This window comes from Leopardus geoffroyi, chromosome A2 (genome assembly GCF_018350155.1).
Source record: "Leopardus geoffroyi isolate Oge1 chromosome A2, O.geoffroyi_Oge1_pat1.0, whole genome shotgun sequence".
Lineage (NCBI taxonomy): Eukaryota > Metazoa > Chordata > Mammalia > Carnivora > Felidae > Leopardus > Leopardus geoffroyi.
This window is the reverse complement of record NC_059331.1, coordinates 136513628-136536304: the sequence shown is the minus strand read 5'-3', so window position 1 is coordinate 136536304 and position 22677 is coordinate 136513628.

Genomic DNA, 22677 nt, shown 5'->3' with positions numbered 1-22677 from the left:
AGCACAAATTAAAGAATCAAAAAAAAAAAAATCATCCAGTCTACAAAAAGTGGAAATAAAACCATGAGAATTGCTTGCTAGCATACAATTATATTTTGATGCTTATTAATATATCATACAGCATTTTTCTAAATGCTGTTGAAAATGTTGAAGTTCAGCATTTAGGGTTATGCATGTATTCTGTGGCCTGATGCATGTATTCTGGAGCCCTTCCAGGACCAGCCAAAAAGCTCAGATGTTTATGAAGGCTCTGAGGAGTCTCACGAAGCTAGCATTCATGAGAAGTCTGCTTCAGCTGTCCTTGCCACACTGACCTGTTCTCACTGGCTTTCCACTTTCCTGCCTCCTGTTCCATTTTCTCTGTGATACATGCTTGACTTTCAACAAATAACTTAACCTTTTCCATTTGTTTCTAAATTGTAAAAGAGAGTGAAACTCATCTTTAAAATTTCTGTTGACTCTAACATTGGGTAAACTATAACTTCAAGTCCTTTTTTATTTTTGTGAGACAGACATGTATGTATTAATTTTGGTTGAATAACCAGTTACTTTGAAAATTATTAGTGAAGTTCCAGCGATCACAGAACAAATATGAGGATTCTCAAATTGGTTATTTGTCTTATATAAAAAGGTGGTTATTCAAGAATTTAAACTGTTTAGGGGTGCCTGGGTGGCTCAGTCAGTTAAGCATCTGACTGCAGCTCAGATCATGATCTCAGGGTTCATGGGTTGAAGCCCCACTTCCGGCTCTGTGCTGCCAGCTTAGAGCCTGGAGTCTGCTTCAGATTCTGTGTCTCCTCTCTCTGCACCCCACCCCCCCACCCGACACTCTTTCTTAAAAATAAACAAAAAAATAAAAATATAAATAAAAAAAGAATTTAAACTGTTTAAAAGCTAACTTGCAATAACTATTAAATATTGTGTTAAATTTAACTCACTTTTGGCAGCTCTTTGTGCCTGAGTCCTGTCCCCATTCTTTAATAAAATCACTATTTTTCACTAAAGACTTGTCAAGAATTTGTTCTTGGCCAGCTCCAGACCCCCACCACTCCAAAACCACATCATGGAGAGAGGGAGAGACAGTGTGAGCAGGCAAGAGGGACAGAGAGAGAGAATCCCAAGTAAGTTCCATACTCAGCGCAGAGCCTGACAAGGGGCTCTATCTCACAACCTTGGGATCATGACCAGAGCCAAAACCAAGAGTGAGATGTTCAACTGACTGAGCCACCCAGGTGCCCCAAGTGAGGACAAGTTTTTTGACCAGTCGGATCAAAGTTTGGAAACAGGAGTTTCAAACTCCCATATACCTTTTTATGATACAATTTTTATTTGACACTGCAAAGCTATGCTGAATTAGTCTCTCTGTCCTCTGTTTGGGATTCTTTGTAATTATTTTTCTCACCTGTGAAAGCTGTAATGTTTTTATCTGCAATAAATTTATATTAAGATTAGTTGATGGATATAAAATTTTAAAAAATTTTAACTCAGTTTTGTTAAGTCCATAGATATTTAACTGAATACAAGTATACTTTTTCAGGATTAAAGACGGCATGTTCTAAATTGCAATATTATTTCATCTAGATAAAAAGCTGGGGCAGTTAAGAAAAATCCTATGAGAAAACTTTCATGTAAGGTGTGTGTTTTTCTTCTCTTTCTTTCTCTCTTTCTTTCTTTCTTTCTTTCTTTCTTTCTTTCTTTCTTTCTTTCATTCTATTGTTGCTGTTGTCGTTGTTGTTGTTGTTGTTGTTGTTGTTGTTGTTGTTGTTGTGTTTGTGTTGTCCCCCTCGGTGGAAACAAAACATTAATAACATCTTATACCTGCATGGTCTTTATGGATTGCAAAACATTTCCATATGCAGTGGAATTACATCTTACGTGGGGGTTGTGTTCTGAAGTCATTTTTATGAGGTGAAAATCACATATGGATAAAATTACCCATGAGAGTCTCTCAGCCCATAAAGAATGGTATGCTTGGTTTTATATATTTAAAATATACATATGTAGGTAATTTTTAGTATAAAATATACAATACACAATAGTATACAAAATTCATTTCTCAAAGTATTCATTACATAAAAGAGGGCACATAGTAATATATTTTAATTTTGTGGGAGAATGAACGTTATTTGCATAACAAACACAGCCATGGTGCTGCTCTACGGTATGGATTTCACAACATCCTTTGTGAGCTACAGATTATTGTATCCCTTTAGAGAGGAAAGTGAGACTTGGACTAATTTTAAAACTTGTCTAGAGGTGCCTGGGTGGCTCATTCAGTTGAGCATCTGACTCTTGACTTAGGCCCTGGTTTGTGGGATCAAGCCCTGCATAAGGCTCTGCACTGACAGCGGGGAGCCTACTTGGGATTCTCTCTCTCCCTCTCTCTGTCTCTCTGTTTCTCCCCACTCACGTGCTCTCTCTCTCTCTCTCTCTCTCTCAAAATAAATGGCTAAAAAATATATTTTAAAAAAAACTTGTCTAAAGCCTCAACGCTAGTAAGTGACAAAGCTACAATTCAAATCTTTAAAACTCAGAGTCCAGTTGTCTTTCTATTGCCTCATAATTGGCTCTGTGTTTATCTTACTTTCCTGTTGAAGTATATAAACTTTTTTCAACTTCACAGAATTTTGCAATTTTTTTTTTCACTACGTTTAATTTTCCCAGACAAAATTCTCTTCTTAAAATCAACCATTTTGCTGATAATTCCAAATTAGAAAAGGTCAGGGGTTGGGAGCAAAATCATATTATGTTTGATATGAAAAATCAGTTCATTAGATTTAGTCGGACTCACTCACACATTAGTATTCCAAATTTGCTATTAGGCTACCTTAAATATGTTAGACTTTGTTATGAAGAAGTTTTATTAGTTCTGTCTCAACTTCTGAAGAGAGAGAAGTTAAATTAGATATTTACCTGCAAATAAGGAGGTCATTATTTCCCCTCATTGGCTCTGGCCCAAAATGAATTTTAAAATTTCCAAGAGAATCTGGATCAGTTTAATATTAGTAATAGTGATTAACATGTTTGCTTTTTTTTTTTAATTTTTGAAAGAAAGAGAGAGCGAGTCAAAGTGGGGGAGGGAAGGGAGCAGAGAGAGAGAGAGAAAGAAAAAAAGAGAGAGAATCCTAAGCAGGCTCTACCCTCAGCATGGAGCCAATCCCATGACTCTGGGATCATGACCTGAGCTAAAATCAGGAACTGGACGCTCAACCAACTAAGCCACCCAGGCACCCCAACATCTTGATTCCTGTCTGTTGATACATGAAGGCTCATTTCAAGGGAAATTTTGTGTTTAAGCTTTATACTGGATCTTCTACAATGCTGTTTGTTTTCTGGTCATTTGCTTGCTTCTATGGCTATTTCTTTTGGAAATAACAGCTGTTTGTATGCTTTGGGAATGCACATTGTACTTAAAGAAGTGGTTCATGAGGACAACCAATTTTAGTCTGCCCAAAGACCAAGACACAGGGTTACAAACCTTGACTTTAATTCTTATCCAATTAATAGTCTGGATAAACAACTAGATATAGTTATTACACCCTAACCTCCTTAGCTATATCTTCTATGTAGGAAATAACATAATAGCAGATTTGAACATGTAGAATAAATAACTGATGCAGCTGTGAATGTATTAATGTGGAAATTATAAGTATATAAGTATATCCATTAATTAGCTATATGTTGGAAATAGAGAAATTGTGTTTATGATTTTTCCTGTTCTAAAAGCTTGCATATTTTCCAAAGCAGATAGAACACCTGCTAGAAGTAAGCCTTACCATCCTCTCAGTTTCTCTTTTTAAATGTTCTATTTCTACACACTCAACCACCTATACAGTGTTAGACTTTATATGTGTCTCAAACTCATTATTTTTTAGAAGAGAAGCTGAGGCCTCTCAGTGGCTTCCGCTGTAACACTCAGAACTGGAACTAGAATGAAATATTTATGAATTCACTGATTCCTGAAGTGGTATTAACAACCTACTGCATGCAGGAATTTGTGCTCTTTACACCACACTGTTCCTACAACAATCAGGTAGGAAGATAGTTTTACTGAAAATATGAAATAATAAGAAAATGGCATAATTGAGTGTAGCGTTATAAGAGACTTCAGGTCTTGGTCAATGTGAGTGATTTGGGTGATTCCCAGGAAGAGAATTTACAGGACCTTCCAAGCTGCCACACTGAAATGAAGCAAAGATAGATGGCAAGCAAGGACATCTGGGCCTAGTAAACCTTTATTTTCTCACCATGTATTTTCTTTGGAAGGAAAGATACATTTTTCCCAAAAAGTGTGCAATTAAGGAAAAGAGAGAAAAGTATGCAATGAGGCACAACAATTATGGATTGTGTCCTCTTAGGGCTGGTGTCATAGACATGTGGCCTGTGCAGTTGCAGAGGACCAGCATATGGTGGGGTCGCTGCATGCAGTTTAATAGCTCTTCAGACACCATCTTGGAAATCTTCAAAATTTCTCATCAAGAGATCCCAGATTTTCACTTTTCACTGGGCCAGGTAAATGATGCAGACTTCTGTGGTCCCACTTTCCTTTGCAGGGTCTGTTTTGCCTCCATCCTTTACAACTTTGCTTCTTCACCCTCTCCCCATCTGTTTCCACATAGACTCCACCTGTTAAGGATGCATCCTTAGGGGTGCCTGGGTGGCTCAGTTGGTTAAGCGTCTGACTTTGGCTCAGGTCATGATCTTGCAGTTTGTGAGTTCGAGCCCCGTGTAGGGCTCTGTGCTGACAGCTCAGAGCCTGGAGCCTGCTTCGGATTCTGTGTCTCCCTCTCTCTCTGCCCCTCCCCTGCTCATGCTCTGTCTCTCTCTGTCTCAAAAATAAATAAAACATTAAAAAAATTTTTTTAAAAATGCATCCTTAATGTAGATCTGGTTTGCATAACAAATTTTCCCTCTGAAAATCAACTTCCGGTTGAATTTGGAGCAACAGAGCACAACTTGCTTTTATATAATTTGCTTTTTCTGTTTAATAATATTTTGAGGACCTTTTTTTTTAACATTCACTCATTTTTGAGAGAGAGAGACACAGTGTGAGTGGGGGAGGGTCAGAGAGACAGAGAGAGACACATACAGAATCTGAAGCAGGCTCCAGGCTCTGAGCTGTCAGCACAGACCTCGATGCAGGGCTCGACCCCATGAACCATGAGACCATGAGCTGAGTCGAAGTCAGATGCTCAACCGACTGAGCCACCCAAGCTCCCTGAGGACGTTTTTATATCGGTAAGTATGCATGCCCTGTTCTTTTTTATACCAGCAAAATCTGTATGTAGCCCAGATGATAGCCCCCTCATTGGGAGTTCCCTGACAACTGGAGATATGGTTCAACTTGGTCCAAATACCAATTCCACAGTCCTGTCAGAGAAATCCCATGTTTTTTGCTAGTTCCTGCACTTAACTCTTTAGGATTCTCATCTGCATATTATATCTTTGTGCTGTATTAGTCCAGGATGGAGGGGCTGGCTTCTTCATCAGTTCCACAAGATGAACAGCAATGTACATTTTGTGATTTGTGTGTGCATTTTACTGAAGATTTGAGGAGACTGGGATTGAGGGCAGAAGTTCATGACAGGGTATGGCAGTTGTCTGCAACCCAGCTGATGCCATTCTCTCTCTCATCTCTCTTTCTCCAAAGTAACAAGCAAAACTTTACTCTTGTTTTACATAAAACTTTCATCAGTATCAAGACCCTGTTAAGGCCTTACATTTTACCTGAAGCACTTTCTCAGTTAAACATAGTTTCCATCCTGAGTGTTATGCTAAGTGAAATAAGCCATACAGAGAAAGACAGATACCATATGTTTTCACTCTTGTGTGGATCCTGAGAAACTTAACAGAAGACCATGGGGGAGGGGAAGGAGAAAAAAAAAAGGTTAGAGAGGGAGGGAGCCAAAACATAAGAGACTCTTAAATACTGAGAACAAACTGAGGGTTGATGGGGGGGGGCGGGTAGGAGGGGAGGGTGGGTGATGGGTATTGAGGAGGGCACCTTTCGGGATGAGCACTGGGTGTTGTATGGAAACCAATTTGACAATAAACTTCATATATTGAAAAATAAATAAATAAAATAAATAAATAAATAAAAATAAACATAGTTCCCATCCTAAAACAAACACTGGTTAAAAACTTCTTACAATCGTTTAGCAGTGTTTTTCCCAGAAAGGTACAATTGCAGAGACTTTTTCCTGATGATTTACATTTTATGGTTTTTGGAATTTTTATACAAAAGATAAAGTGGCATCACAATGACCTATATTTTTCAAACTGGTCATGAATATGTATTCCAGATATTACTATCTTATTCTGAGGTCCTTTGTTTTCTTTTGATTTTTTTCTCTTCTAAAAATATTTGTTTATTATTGAAGAATCTCTTTTTTTTTCTGGGTCACAGAGAAACATTAATATTTTTTAAATTTATTTTTGTTTTTATTATTGAAGTGTAGTTGGCATACAATGTTATATTAATTTTAGGTATAAAACATAGTGATTTGACAATTTTATACATTATTTAATGCTCACCACAATAAGTATAGTTACCATTTGTTATCATACAACATTATTACAATATTATTGGCTATATTCCTTATGCTGTACTTTTCCTCTCTGTGACTTTTTTATTTTATAAACTTATTTATTTTCTCAAGAAAAGTGTGAATGAATTTCTGCATTTTTCCATATTAGAAACTTGGTGAGAAAATATATTAAAGTTCAAAACAATATTAGAGAAACCCTTAGCCCATCAGTTCCCATCATAACATGTATATTCATTAAATATATTTCATAAATACTATATTTTGAAGAGATGCTTTCATGAACTGACACTGTATTTTCTATTTACTAATCACCTTTGTGCTGATTTATTTACACCCCCTTGATATATACTACCTAATTAAAAATATGCATTTGATAATGTATGGGTTTGATCCCATTATGCAAATAACTTCCCAAGTGTAGTTGTTTAGGAAGTCTGACCCGCTGATGAGAGTCAGGAAAAATGATTTACATACTGTTCTACATTACCCAGTATTTCATGCATGGCCAGTCATTTCCTTATCTTAATTGGAAACTAGCCAATTAGCCTATGTATAATTAGTTTGCATATCAAGCAGATGAACTATTGAATGAAAAGAGTATATAATGTAGAACTAATTAAAGGTCAATCTGCTGGAGTAAACAAGTTCATAACCAGCCCCCCACAACTCCAAATTAAAAAGGAGAAATAAGGTATTTTTTAAAATACAGTTTTAAAATGCAGTAACCTTATACCATATCTAAAAATTAAAATAGATCATAGGCCTAAAATTACAAAACTTAGAGAGAGAGAGAAAATCAAAGATTTCATAGATACAACACCAAAAGCACAATCCACAAAAGAAAAAGTTGAAAAATTGGACTTGGTCAAAATTTCAAATTCCAGTCTTTAAAAGACATTAAGAGAATTAAAAGATAAGCCATCGAGTGGGAGAAAATATTTGCAAATTATGTAGTTGATAATGGACTATCATCTAGAATATATAAAGAACTCTAAAATCCCAAAATTAAGAAAACAACCTAATTTTTTTTATTTAAAAAAATTTTTTTTAACATTTATTTATTTTTGAGACAGAGAGAGAGCATGAACGGGGGAGGGGCAGAGAGAGAGGGAGACACAGAATCCGAAGCAGGCTCCAGGCTCTGAGCCATCAGCCCAGAGCCCGATGTGGGGCTCGAACTCACGGACCGCGAGATCGTGACCTGAGCTGAAGTCGGACGCTTAACTGACTGAGCCACCCAGGCGCCCCAAAACAACCTAATTTTTAAATAATGGGCAAAAGATTCAAACCCTTTACCAAAACCCAAAAAGTATATAGAATGCAAACAAGCATATGAAAAAATGCTCAATATCACTAGTAACAACAAATTACCTCTACACACCTATAATGATGCCTAAAATTAAAATGCATCACACATCTGTGGCCCAAGCAAACCCCTTCAAGATTATTATAAATAGTGTACTACAAGAAAGCTAAACATCTAGAATTTTTCTACTCATAGGAGACGAAAGAAAAGTCTTGAACCCAGAGTCCTTCACCTGAGATCTAAATCCTCCTACAGGATAATTGACTGGTTTTTGAGGGACCTATAAACTTCTTAAAGTCATCAATAAAATGGTTACGTGAGTATCTGTATAAATATTTCTTGGGGAAAGGAAACAAGGATGTTGTTAAGTTTTCAATGAAGTCATTTAAAAATTTTTTTTTTTCAACGTTTATTTATTTTTGGGACAGAGAGAGACAGAGCATGAACGGGGGAGGGGCAGAGAGAGAGGGAGACACAGAATCGGAAACAGGCTCCAGGCTCTGAGCCATCAGCCCAGAGCCTGACGCGGGGCTCGAACTCACAGACCGCGAGATCCTGACCTGGCTGAAGTCGACGCTTAACCGACTGCGCCACCCAGGCGCCCCCCAATGAAGTCATTTAACAAAAATAGCACTAAGGACAAAAAAGATTAAGAACCTATCCTAACCAATAGCCTAATTAAGCCAACTATGAAACAAGTAGATCAGGAGAGATGTCAATAAAAATAAGGTCCTTTGCAATTGAGAAACTTTTGATAATTGAATTGATAAGTGAACATTATAAAGCACACAAGGAAATCTCTTCCATGTGAGATAATCAAAACATTCATATATAAGAAGAATTCACAAATCATAAAATATAAATAAGAGAGCATTCTGCATTTAAAATAAGTATGTTCATTGGGGTGCTGGGGTGGCTCAGTCAGTTAAGCATCCAACTTCAGCTCAGGTCATGATCTCACAGCTCATGAGTTTGAACCCTGCATTGGGTCTGTGCTGACAGCTCAGAGACTAGAGCCTGCTTTGGATTCTGTGTCTCCTTCTCTCTCTGCCTCTCCCTTGCTTGTGCTCTGTCTCTCTCACTCTCTCTCTCTCTCAAAAATAAATAAAACATTTTTAAAAAATTAAAATAAGTATTTTCAAATTTCTCAAAAATATAGAAGTGAAGAGCATCCTCGAAACAAGAACATAAAGTTATCAAACAAGAGTAGGAATATATGAAAACAGACCAACAGTAAATAATAGAAATGAAAACATGGTTACTGGAAGTAAAAAGGATCTTAATACATGAAACAAAGAGTAAACTAGATGTAGAAAAATAAAAGTGGTCAGTAGAAAGAGAACAGAAGGAAAATAGGAGGGGAAGGAGATGAAAAATGTGAAAAAGACACCCCTACCCCCACATAAAGCAGTTTAACCACTTTGTAATTTATTACTGAAATTCCAAAGCTTACCTGCTATGTGTAGAGCATTGGACTAAATAATTGAGTAGGAGGAAGAAAGGAAAATAATAAAAAGAAATACAACTGTGGCCCTCTGCAGCATGACTTGATTATCACTAACTTCTAAGAAGGAGCAATCATTCTTTGTCTTGGATTTATTACCCATAAAAGAGAGCTATGACTGACAAGAGTCTAGAACTGTCTATCTTTGAGACCCTCCTAACTTTGATATTACATGCTCTATCCCTAGAATTGGTTGGTTGGAGTGAAAAATGCAAAATAAATACTTCATTGAATAGAAGGGGCACCATTCCAGGTATGAAAGAATATAATTTTTTTTTTATAAACCCAGGGTGATTTTAGCAGTTAAAAAATGAAAACAAAAAACATTATGATAACTTCCTCTGGTTTATTTTGAAATCCACCAAGAAATTGAACATTTCTTCATGTGCAGGCAATAGGAGATAAAGCATTAAGCTGATTGTTGGTTGCCATTCAAAATGCATTTTAGACTCTGTGGGATGACAAAGGAGACTGGTATCCAGGAAGGATTGTTATGTATTTACAAGTACATGGTCAAATACCTGAAGCCTTTGAAACTAGAAGTGTTTTAGAATGCAGAGTTTGTCATTATTAAGAAGGTAAAATGGGCATATAGCAGACACCTTCTTCCAGATCTGGTGTAGCACCCTCAGATTAAACACATTCATTTTTCTGCTAAGAAATGTGTAAGTAATTCACACTGAGTGGGATAAATAAAGACTCTAAACAGCTTTGTGTCTATTCAGATCTGATTTTGCTGCCAAGAGAGCTCAGATTGGATATTGCCACCAAACGAGTTCAAAAAACTTTTGGTTTTCAAAATTGTCGATAAAGAATTGTGAACCTATATTACCTTTAGGGAACTGGAGTTGGGGGTGAAGAGAGTTCACACATTTTTCAGTTTGAGCAAAATTAGTCACTGACCTTCCTGACATAGAATATCAATTCCCTTCTTATCCTAAAATAGTCCCTCAGTGTATTCTAGGTAGGCTTTAGTGAAAGAAAGTCAACCAATAGTTTAATGATGCTATTTTTTGTCTACTTTATTATTATTGTTATTGTCTAGCCATGAATCATATTAGTTCTCTTCTTACTGTTTTCTAATGAATAAAATAAAACAAAATGTGTGCTGTTTTGTTTGTTTGTTCGTGGCTCTTAGTTTGTAATGTAGTGCGAGTACCCCAGCCAGACTATCCCCAACCCAGTCCTACCTGCAGTGGGAGGATCTCCCATAGCCCAAGCTTTTCTCTCCAAGAAGAGCATAAAGTCAAGTGAGTCCTTCTCACTGGGTAAGTTTTGAGTAATCTTTGTGGCACTCTCTTAAGACCTAAATAAACTTTAACTACCTTGCATTGTGCAATCCTTAAATTCTAAAACCCTTGTAGCAGAGAATGTGCATCTCTTCCAGCCAGGCAGTGTGCTAAAAGGGAAAGACCACTAGGTACTTGACAGTTTGTGACAAATCACATTGAGTTACACATGATAACACAAGCTTATTTTTATTGTGAACTTTTTTCATTGTATTATCTTTATATATACTTTTGCCTTGCTGGTTGAAGGTCTTAGAGTAAGAGGATTATGAACTCAGCTTGGAACGACTCTTCCCTAAAATGAATTGTTAATGTTTTAAATACCAGATATATTTAAAAGGGTTTTCCTCACATTTAAATTTTTCTTGATAAAACATGTATAAGTTTACTTAGTGTCTTTTTAGTATTAACTCTTATAGGAAATGACACATAGAAGAACAAAACATTGTTATGTCCCTCAGGGGAAGTTCAATCTAGAGGGCAAAGGGCACATAATAATACATTATAATATGTCTACTTACAGGCTAGAATGGTAGGCTAGGAGGATGGAATTTGTCCCTAAAGTATAGAAAGGAAGGAAGGGCATTAGGGGAAGTAGGAAGAGCATAGGCAAAACACAGAGGCATGACAGTACAGTAGGACATCAGGTGTGGCTGCAACATGGAGGCTGGAAGGCTGCAGATGACACTTGAAGCTGAAGCTGAAGAATAAATGAATCAACTAAACAGGCACACCGTGTAACCCTAAGCAGTCCAGAGCAGTGCTGTTAGAAACTAGCAATTTCACTGTGTCTGTCTTTCATATTTGTAAATGAGCTAAAAACTGACTAAGATGCTTTGGGTTGAGGGGTGCCTGGGTGGTTCAATCAGTTAAGCTTCTGACTCTTGATTTCAGCTCAGGTCATGATCTCACTGTTTGTGGGAGTTTGAGAGCCCCACATTGGGCTCTGTGTTGACAGCATGGAGCCTGCTTAGGATTCTCCTTCTCCCTCTCTCTCTCTGCCCCTCCCCTGCTAGTTCTCTCTCTCTCTCTCTCTGTCCCTCTCTCTCTCCAAATAAATAAATAAACATTAAAAAAATAAAAAGATGTTTTGGGTGGAGCCAAGCATCTCTAGTGATCTTCATAAACAAAGAAGCACATGGTTAATCAAGTCTGGGAAGTAAGAAGCATGTGCAGCCTATGACTTCACTGATAACTGAATAGCACTGTGATTATGGGTTATAAACTCCTGAGCCAGGCTGCTTGGGTTCAAGCTCTGGCCCCCTACTGTGGGACCAAAGGTGTTTTCTTAACATTTTGTATATCAGTGGGTTCATCTGTAAAATGAGAATAGCAAACTTACCTTCCTCAGGGTTAAAACATGTAATGTACTGAGAACTGTGCCTGGTACATAGTAAGCATGAGAGAAGGAGAAAAGTGGGAGGAGGGAAAGGGGAAGGGGAAAAGGCAATGACTTAAGAAAAAAAATTGGGGTGTGGGGGGCGCCTGGGTGGCTCAGTTGGTTAAGCTTCTGACTCTAGATCTCAGTCAGGTCTTGATCTCAGGGTCGTGAGTTCAAGTGCTTTATTGTGCTTCACACTGGATATAAAGCCTACTTTAAAAATAAATAAAATTTTAAAACTTAAAAAGGAAAAAATTAAATATTTCTGTGAGTGATCAGATAGATGGGTCTAAAGGGATCACTTACTCTTTTCCCAAGTAAAACCTAAGATATGACCATGCTATAGCAATAGCACCCAGGCTCCATGAACTGTGCAAGCAGCCAGCATAAGCCAGCTAATCTGAACCACCACAGGAAAAGCTCAGAGTGCTCAGGGTAACCCGCTCCAGTCTCCTGATGCAACTGCACTTCCTGTGTTGGCACTGGGTTGGCATTTCAGTGAGTCTGCCCCTTCCCCATTGGTGTTCCTATTCTTGGAAGTTTTAAAGGTTTGCCTGAAAAAAATTAAAGGAAAAGAAAGAAAAGAACTATGCAGGTATTGGTTGTGCTCTGTTCTGTTCTGTTCTGTTCTGTTTTGTTTTAGAGCTAGAAAGCCCAGGAGTAGATTGCCCTCATTTTACACAGGGAGATACAGGGGTGGAAAGACTTTGGTGCTTCTGCCCCAGGTGGTGGTGTAGAGCTTTGGAAATGTGTCTTTCCTGAATGTTTTTGCTCATATTTATGTCAGTGTTTTATTGAGTCAAACGGAAAGTTAAACTCTTATTAACTTGGGACAAGCCATTGTTCTATCATCTTTGATGTTTTTAGCTCCCATAGTGAAAAGGAAGTGGAAACAGCATATTAAAATGAAAATATGATTTCACTGTTTTTGGCTTCAATGATCTTTAACTGCTTCACTTCTGGAGTCGCTACAGTGCTATTGTATGGATATAATATTCAGGGTCAGAAATCAGGGTTTGATTCCAGGAGCTACTAATTAATTATTAATCTGGCCTTGTACAGGCTACTAAACTTCTTAATTAATAGGTGTAATGATATCTACCTCTTAGGGTTTTGTGAAGATTAATCAGTTAATTAGAGGAAATAATGAATATGAAATCCATAGAACATAACAGAAATTCAGTAAATGCAAGTCTCCACCCATGCCTGTTCTTTCCTAAGACTGGAAGTTTTAATGAGGACACCATTTAATTTTAACAGGAATACAATCACTTCTTTCTTAATCATTTCCTCCTAAATCAAAAGCTGACATAGAGCTCATTTTTCCTCTCTAGATCTGTTTGCTAATTTGTATAGTGAGGTGGTTGGATTATATTTCACCTCCAGTGTCCTTCAATATCTGGGCTTCTATGGCTTCTTCCTCACTTTCCTTTGCAGGGGAAAATCCGATTTAGCCCAGCCATCAAATTTTCTCCTTTGCTGAAAGAGAGAGGAAGTTGGAATGTTGTGGGAGAGTAGAAGAAAAATGTCTCACAATTTCTCCTCTACAAAAGCATATTTTTCCATTTTTGTTAGCTTCACTTTTGTGAAGAACTATACAATCATAATTATTCTTCTTCTTTCCCTTCTTCTTCTTCTTCTTCTTCTTCTTCTTGCTATAGTTTTGCCACCCTTACTATTCTGCTTCCTCCCTCTCCCACAATCAGATGAGAGAGTAAATACTTCATAGTAGGATAAACATATAGCTAGGTCCTTCAAAAATTAGACATCTGTATATACCTCCCTACTAATTATACTGATCATAGTTTATTTTCCATCACGCCTCTTCTCAGCCCTGTATCCTCAGTCACTTTCTCTCAATTCTGACCAGAGTGGCACTATTGATGGCTCATGCCAAGCCTGTGGGCAGAAATTCTGGCTGCTGTTGCTACCACCATCGTAGGTTCGGGAGCCCCCTGTGAACTTCTGACTGAGAAGGAGAACTTGTACTGGGACACTGGATGGATTGCACAAGAGAAGAATCTGGCTTCCCCAATGGTTACTCGGAGTGGTGGAAGGACCCAACATAGAAGTATGGAGGTATTGTCACTCAGTGGAGCAGACTTTGACCCACCGGAGAAAGGGAGGAGCCAGGAGATAAAGTGCTCTGTCGTCTTCCCCTCTCTCCATCCCCACAGACAGTTCTGAGATGCAGTTCCTTCATACAGTCTTTCTATATGCCCTATAAAAATTGAGAAACCAGGGGAGCCTAGGTGGCCCAATTGGTAAAGCATCCAACTCTTGATTTTGGCTCGGGTCATGATCTTGCGTGTTTGAGCCCTGCGTTGGGCTTTGCACTGACAATGGTTGAGTTGTTTTGTCTACATGATTGTTTAGTGCTTCTTCTGTGATAGATGTGCTCTAGTGGATGTTGCATGTATGTAATATGAAAATCTTCATATGTTGTGCCCACTCCTACATGTTCATTCTTACAATCTTTCTCCTTCAGGACTCTTTATCAGCTAACCAAGATGTTTTCCATTGTGCATGTATTTGGATATATTATAGCCTTAGGCAGGTTCCCTTTGCTCATAAATTCAGTTAACCAGGTGCACCAACCAAAGTGCTGCACACTGAATACACTCAAGTTAGGCTGTAAAACAGTCACCATTCACTTTTGAGTTATACCTACATACCAAGCTAAACCATCTATGAACCACACCTGAGGATTTTCCTCTATCAGCTGGACATGAGATTTCCCTCTGCAGTTATAAGAGTGAAATCAATGAGAGGCCCTGGAACAACAGTGACAGATGACACAAGGGATCTGGGCCACCTGTTATGCAGCTTGCTTGTAGACTCTGGTCTTGCTTGGGCTCAGTTTGGGGAGTACCTTTTCCATCTTGAGATGGACTACTGCTGGACCCTCCTGAACCTATGGCTTAGTGTGTTTGACAAAGCCCCACTCATGATGGCAGTTCTGGCCACAAGGTCATTTAATGTCCCATTAGTCAGGTATTCCATCCCTACCTAGTAGTATAATAGAAACTGCATGGCATTTTCTCTGCATGTGGCATGACCTTAGCCATCTATATTATCATTCCCACTGGGGCTTACCATAAACTCCATATGGTGACTTTCCCACCATTGATGCTTTTAATATTATAGGGTCAGCTAATTTGGGTGGCCCAGATAGCAGGCCTGTTACCTGTACTAGCTGAAGAGCTCTTTCCTACTCTAGGCCCCACTTAGAGCTGGGAGCCTCTCATGTTACCTGGTATTCAGGTCAGAGAAGAATTCCCAACTATGGAATATGCTACCTCAGAATCTCAAAATCTGTCTATTAGCCATAATGATTCTTTTTTTGTAGTGGGAGGTAAAAGGTACAATAATTTCATTTTTATTTGGAGATGTCTTAGATCACTGGACACCCAAAATGCCACTGATGTGATAGGCCCTTGAGTCTTTGTAAGGGTTATCTCCCACCTGCTAGGGCACTTGTGTCTTACCAAAGCCTCCAAAATATTTACCACTTCTCACTCTTATGGTCCAATTGTCATGATGTCCTAATTATAATGAACAGTATAATATTCTTTAGGATGTTCAGATGATCCAGATCTCTTTGGACAATCTTACGACAGAGGGCAAGTGAATTAACGTTGGCCTACTGCAAAATGTTAATGTGTAATTTTACAAGTTGAGCTCCTGAGGAAGCAGACTAAGGGATTAACATGCAAGAAGTTTACTAGAGAATGATCTTGGGAAGGGATGGAAACAGAAGTAGGCAAAGGGAAAAGCTGGGCTGTGATGAGTCCCAACAAAGGCGTCATCTGATTCCATGGGAGAACTCTGGAACTGAGATGAGCCTTCAAAGTTGTCTCATATTGAGACAAGAGGGCCAGACCTTTATGCTGCTGCATTGACCAGTCATTGGGAAGAGGGTGTTGCTAGGAAGAGACATCTCTCTTCAACTGAGGCAATTCCTGAATAGGGCTGACAACTAAGGATTGTCCCCTAGCAGCAGTTCCAGCAGCCAGGGGAATAATCCTATCATGCCTGAAGTGAGATCTGGGTGCTGTATCCTAGCATCCACTGAACTTTTCTTCCTTCTCTCCCTCATTTCCTTCTTTCTGTTACTCTTAATTTCCTGGGATACACCCCTAATAAAGTATTAGCATGCAAGCCTTTGCCTCAGGCTCTGTTTAGAAAACAGAACTTGGACTAAAAGACCAAAAAGCTATATATATTTGTTTTGATTTGTTTTGGCTTCTATTTCATAGCCTTACATGGACCTGCTCCAAAATGGAACTCTCTACTGTAAAAGGAGTGTGTAGAATTAATACCACACACACACACACACACACACACACACACACACACACATGCGCGCACACACGCACACACACACACTTAGAATAAGATGGATTAAGAGGCAGGCCACTTGGGGCACCTGGGTGGCTCAGTTGGTTAAGCGTCCGACTTCAGCTCAGGTCATGATCTCACAATCCATGAGTTTGAGCCCCGTGTCAGGCTCTGTGCTGACAGCTCAGAGCCTGGAGCCTGCTTCCGATTCTGTGTCTCCCTCTCTCTCTGCCCCTCCCCTGCTCATGCTCTGTCTCTCTCTGTCTCAAAAGTAAATAAAAACATTAAAATTTTGGGCGCCTGGGTGGCGCAGTCGGTTAAGCGTCCGACTTCAGCCAGGTCACAATCTCGCGGTCCGTGAGTTCGAGCCCCGCATCAGGCTCTGGGCTGATGGCTCAGAGCCTGGAGCCTGTTTCCGATTCTGTGTCTCCCTCTCTCTCTGCCCCTCCCCTGTTCATGCTCTGTCTCTCTCTGTCCCAAAAAAAATAACGTTGGAAAAAAAATTAAAAAAAAAAACATTAAAATTTTTTTCTTTAAAAAAAAAGAGGCAAGCCACTTGACTTCTAATGGAGCTCAACTGTTCACTTGTGAATATTAGGAATGTAGTTTTGTCTCTCAGATTTAGTTTCTAATTTTATATAGTGAACATAATAATGTCTGATATTCCTGGCCCCATAATGATGTCAAAAGTCTGAAAGAATATAATGTATGTCGGAGCACTGCAGATATCACAAGATCTCTAGTAACAAATTCTTATCCTTCTCTATCATATTCCCTAGAAAATGTACTAAACAATGCAGCAGTGATGCTATCCTTCAAGAATCATTGCTAGAGCCATATGATGCACAGTTCCTTACAAATGTAGTGATACTAGAACACTAGGAAGCTATCAGTCCAAGTGTCTCTCTTGTCCCTGCCAAATTTCCTGATACTCCACTACTAGAGAGTGAGGTTCTTCTGCCTCAAAGACTTTTTAATCTTTCAGTGAAAGCAAAAGAGTCATAGTATTACCCAACACCAGGCACCATCTCTAAATGGTGCCTCCTGGGGTCATGCTGTGTCATGGCCTTGTTGATAAGTACCTGAGGGCAAGAGAGGCACCTTCTCTGTGGGAAAAAGAGAAGAACAGAAGGGGAGACATTGAGAGTTAGGCTAATGAAAAGGGGAACTTAAATGTGAAGTGAGGGGGAAAAGACTTCTCATATTTCTTGATTCCAATAAGGGCTAGCCCTTGTTAAATCTATAGTTTACATCTCAAACAAGGATCACAAGAATAATACTACATATCATAGGATAGCTAATACCAGAGTTGTATCACTCTTGCCTATGATCCCTTGCTATTCTACTTTGCCTCCCATCTCCTTCCCTCTGAAATCATCAATGGCTTCCCCAGTGGGATTTGTACAAGTTTCTCTTTTGACCAGTGTATGAGAGTGTGATGTTCACAATTATTAAAATAAAAATTTTAGTCCCTTAACTTAAGCCTTACAATTAAAAAGGCTTTCATTCTGACTAAAAATGGGAAATTAAAACATGACCCACTCTTACTTAATTAGCCCCCTCTTTTTTTTTTTTTTTGCCAAGATTTAATTCTACAAGTCTTTTGAAATGCAACATGTTAGAAATGAAATAACACAGAATTCTCAAGCACTCTCAGGGGAGGGATGGGTAAAAGTCTCTTCTAAAAAGCAGAAAATAATGAGAAAATAATTAAAGGAAACATCTCTGACATATTAAAACTAAAACAAACCATATGCTGTAGCAGAATATTATTTCCTGTAGCCCTAGGTGAAGACTGAGTGAGGAGGTTCATTCTCCTCTCCCTTTTTGAGGACAATGCTTTGACTAGCCCCTCTTGGAATCATGGAACCTTATTCCCTCTACCCCCAGGGCTTTGGGTGACTGTCCTGTCCCTCAGTATCTGCCACTGAGCCTGCCCCAGAACTAGCAGCAATTACTGAAATCTTGGGCAATGACCTACTTTCCAGTTTTGTGAACCAGTAAAACTAATTTAGTGCTCTCTTTTCCAAAGCACAGACTTCATTGATTTTTCAACAGATCAATGCCAGCCACCCTAGACCAAGGCAGCACTAAACAATCCCTAAGCAATTCTGCTGTGGTGAACTGAATTGCATAGACAACTAAATATGTGCATCTACAGTGTATTCTTTATTGGGTATATGCATTCACTCTGAAATAAAATATTTTAGGTAAATCAAAAAAAGTTACAATGGGCCATTTCTAATACATCAACTGAAAGGAAATGGCAAGACATCAAGAAGCCATACTGGGTCTTGTCAGTGCTAGCCTAAAGTTGTCTGCAGATTTGAGGTACTTTGAAGAACACCCAAATATTAATTCTCTGAAAAATAGAGAATCATAAAGTGTCATAGATGGAAGCGTCCATAGAAATGATCTACCTTGGTGATCTTCAACTGGTGGGTAGGCTGTAGGGCTGAGGGTGGACAGAATTACAGGGGAGATTTTTCAAAATATGTACATAGATTGTGTAGAACATCATGACTCAAGCTGAGAGTATATTAAAGACTGGGAGGATTGGGAGGTGTTTTCACATATATTTTAAAAATCTGATAAATGACTCCCCACTTCCATAGAGAACGCACTGTTTTCCAGAAAAAGAAATTGAGTCTTAGATAGGTATGCTTTAGCAAAAACCACATAGCTAATAAAATGTACATCTGGGACTACCTACCCAGATATTCTGATCCCAAAGTCATAACACTATAAATTTACTTCATTCTTGTTAGAATATGATCAATCTGTTGTTAAATTTAGAAATGGCATGCTGTAATCTTTTGTAATCTTTCCCCTCAGGGCCTAGCTGAACACCTTACACGTGGTATGTCTATTAATTTGAAAGCATAGATTATAAAGGTTCTTCATTTCTTAAGATTTTATATTATGCATAAATCACCAATGGCTTCCCTTAGTGAGATTGATACAAGTATCTCTTTTGACCTGTTGTGAGAGGGTTATGTATGTGTGAGTGGGTTTCTTAAAAAGAACATACAGCTTGGCTTCTTTTTTAGTGCAATCTGATAGTCTTGACCTTGTAATTGGAGTGGTTAGACTATTTAAATTACATGTAATAATTAGTATGGTTGGGCTTAGGCATTCTATTTGAACTATTTCTTTTTTTTTATCTCTTTTTGCCTTTTTTTGGTGGGAGGACAAGGAGATTAATGAAATAATTTATGTATAATTTTATTTTTCTCCATTGTTTCATTACTTGTGTCTCTTTGCTGTTGTTGTCATTGCTTTTTAGTAATTACACTAGGGTTTATTTTTACTTTAGGCAGTCAGTTATCTTTTAAAGCAAAACATTTAGAAATAAGTATTTTATATTTAACCATATATTTTTAATTTCTAGTGTTTTTCATTTCCTTATATAGAAACAAATTTCCATCTGGCATCATTTTCCTTCTACCTGAAGGACTTCCTTTAATATTTCTACAGTGCAGGCTGTGGTGTGCTGGAGCCAACTCACATAACACTTGCAAGAACAAATTTTGTGTATCTCTTCCCTACTCTGTATTCAGAGATGACTGGTTGATAGCTTAAAATCGGCCATTATAGGATTATTTACAACATGGAAATCAGAATATGCAACAAACATAGGCTTGTTTTACTGGAAAGCTGTTTGTTAAACATATGCCATCACACAACTTAGAGCAGACCTGGTTGGCAGTAAACTCTGTTAGCTCTAATATTCCTGAAAATGTCTTTATTTCATCTTAATTGTCCAAAACTCATGAGCACCAAAAGGAAATAACATCACTCTGCATCATATTCAGGTTACTGAAAACTAATGATAAAAGAAAATCTTAAGAGTTCCCAAAGGGAAAAAAAGACTTCACGTAAAGAGGAGCAAATATGAGAACGACAGCAGACTTCTCATCAAAGCATTGCAACTCAGAAGAAAATGAAGTGACATCTTTAAATTATTGAGAAAAGTACATTATCAATCCAGAATTCTATACTTAGCAAAAATTTCTTTCAAAAAGTGAAATAAAGGGGTGCCTGGGTGGCGCAGTCGGTTAAGCGTCCGACTTCGGCCAGGTCACGATCTCGCGGTCCGGGAGTTCGAGCCCCGCGTCAGGCTCTGGGCTGATGGCTCGGAGCCTGGAGCCTGTTTCCGATTCTGTGTCTCCCTCTCTCTCTGCCCCTCCCCCGTTCATGCTCTGTCTCTCTCTGTCCCAAAAATGAATAAACGTTGAAAAAAAAAAGTGAAATAAAGACTTTTCAGATATATAAGAGCTGAGAAAGCATTCCTAGTGTCTAAGGAGAATTCATAAATATTCTGGTGAGTTTGGAAATTTTAGGGGCAAGTAATCCAGAAGTCTATTTGAATGAGGGACTGAGACATCTTTTGGTAGAAGAGGCATCTTAAGAAAAACAGGAAGCAGATTGACCCAGAAATAAGGTACAGTGATAAGGGTGCAGGAACAGTACTATTGTAAGTGCAGTGTACTATCACAGATTTTGCACAGGGCCAAGTGCCCATGGAAGTGCCCATAATGAAGCTGGTGATGAAAACGCAACCCTGGCTGTAATTAAAAACTGAAAGATATGTTTTATTCAAAGTTCTATGAGACTTTGAGGAGTAATCAAGACCATGTTGACACTCTAGTAGACTATAGCATCAGAAATGTTGAGAGACATTATGTCCAGATTTACCTCCATGTGATAATGATTTAGATTTATTTATGAGCATGGATGAGATTTATCTGGAAGTCCTACCATATATTAAAGGTATTTCTGCTAGTGGCTGAAATCCCACATTAGCTAAAGGGGAAAGACAAGTGAAAACAATTGTTTAAATAAATGTTTATTCATTTTTGAGAAAGGGAGCATGAGCGGGGAAGGGGCAGAGAGAGAAGAGGACGGAAGATCTGAAGTGGGCTCTGCTCCGACAGCAGCAAGTCTGAGGCGGGGCTCAAACTCATAAACCATGAGATCATGACTTGAGCTAAAGTCAGATGCTCAACCAACTGTGCCACCCAGGTGCCCGGCAAGTAAAACATTTTATTTGTTATGAACCTTTGTCGTGAATGTGACCAGTATCTTTTTAATTATCTTTCTATTATTTGAAGTATTTCCCATATTGTGTCCCATATCCCTAGGATAGAGAACTCTTTCCCAGCCTTTGTTGAAGCTAGGGTAAAAATAGTCAGATGTATTACCTGAGATTTCTATATAGAAAGAAATCAACACGAGGAAGAAAATACCAAAGGGACTCCAATAGAAAGGAAAACTGACTTGCAGAGAAGCAGTGACAGAAGTCCTAGAATCAAGTACCAAGCAGCAGTGTGGCAAGTTGTGTGTCTGCACTAAGTAACAATAGGATAGGGTCTCTGCCGGATTAACCTCAGTGTATGGTTTGGGCATTGTTCTTGGTTCCATTCTGGCCCATTCTCTGACCTCCCAGAGAGTTTAGGAGCTGCCTAATATCCCTTAATACATTCTTTTTCTGTGTAAACTAACATGATAGGGTTCTGTTGTTTTCACCTAAGAACTCCAGCTGATATGTTCTCTATTGTATCCTGATTTTCATAGTCATAATCCCAAATGTACTTCCCCAAACACTCCAGTACTCTCTCACTCCTCTAAGTGCTGAATTTTCAGAATTCTGACTCTCCAGACTTACATATAGTCAAATGGTGGATAAAATGCTTTTTCCTAGCGTATTTCTGACAAAGCTTTAAAGAGCCTTGTAAATCCCACAAGACCTTATCTTAGCAAAGATTGAATATTTTTCAAGGAGCACCAGAGGAGTGTTGAATAAAAGGCACAGTCTTAAAAATTAGGTAGTAATACACACACATATGGGGCGCCTGGGTGGCGCAGTTGGTTAAGCGTCCGACTTCAGCCAGGTCACGATCTCGCGATCCGTGAGTTCGAGCCCCGCGTCGGGCTCTGGGCTGATGGCTCAGAGCCTGGAGCCTGTTTCCGATTCTGTGTCTCCCTCTCTCTCTGCCCCTCCCCCGTTCATCCTCTGTCTCTCTCTGTCCCAAAAATAAATAAACGTTGAAAAAAAAAATTAAAAAAAAAAATTAGGTAGTACTGTTTCCTCTCCTTAACAGAAAGAACTCTGGTAGTAATTACATCATTCTGTGTACACTCAGGATGCATGGTCAAAACCACCATGCTCCGACATGAAGACTGCCAAAATCACCTGGAAGAACATTGAGTGTTTTGGTCATCTCAACAGCCACTGTCACTTCTATAATGTACACAGAAAGAAGAGAATAATTTGTAAATAAATAAATTATTAATATAAATAATTT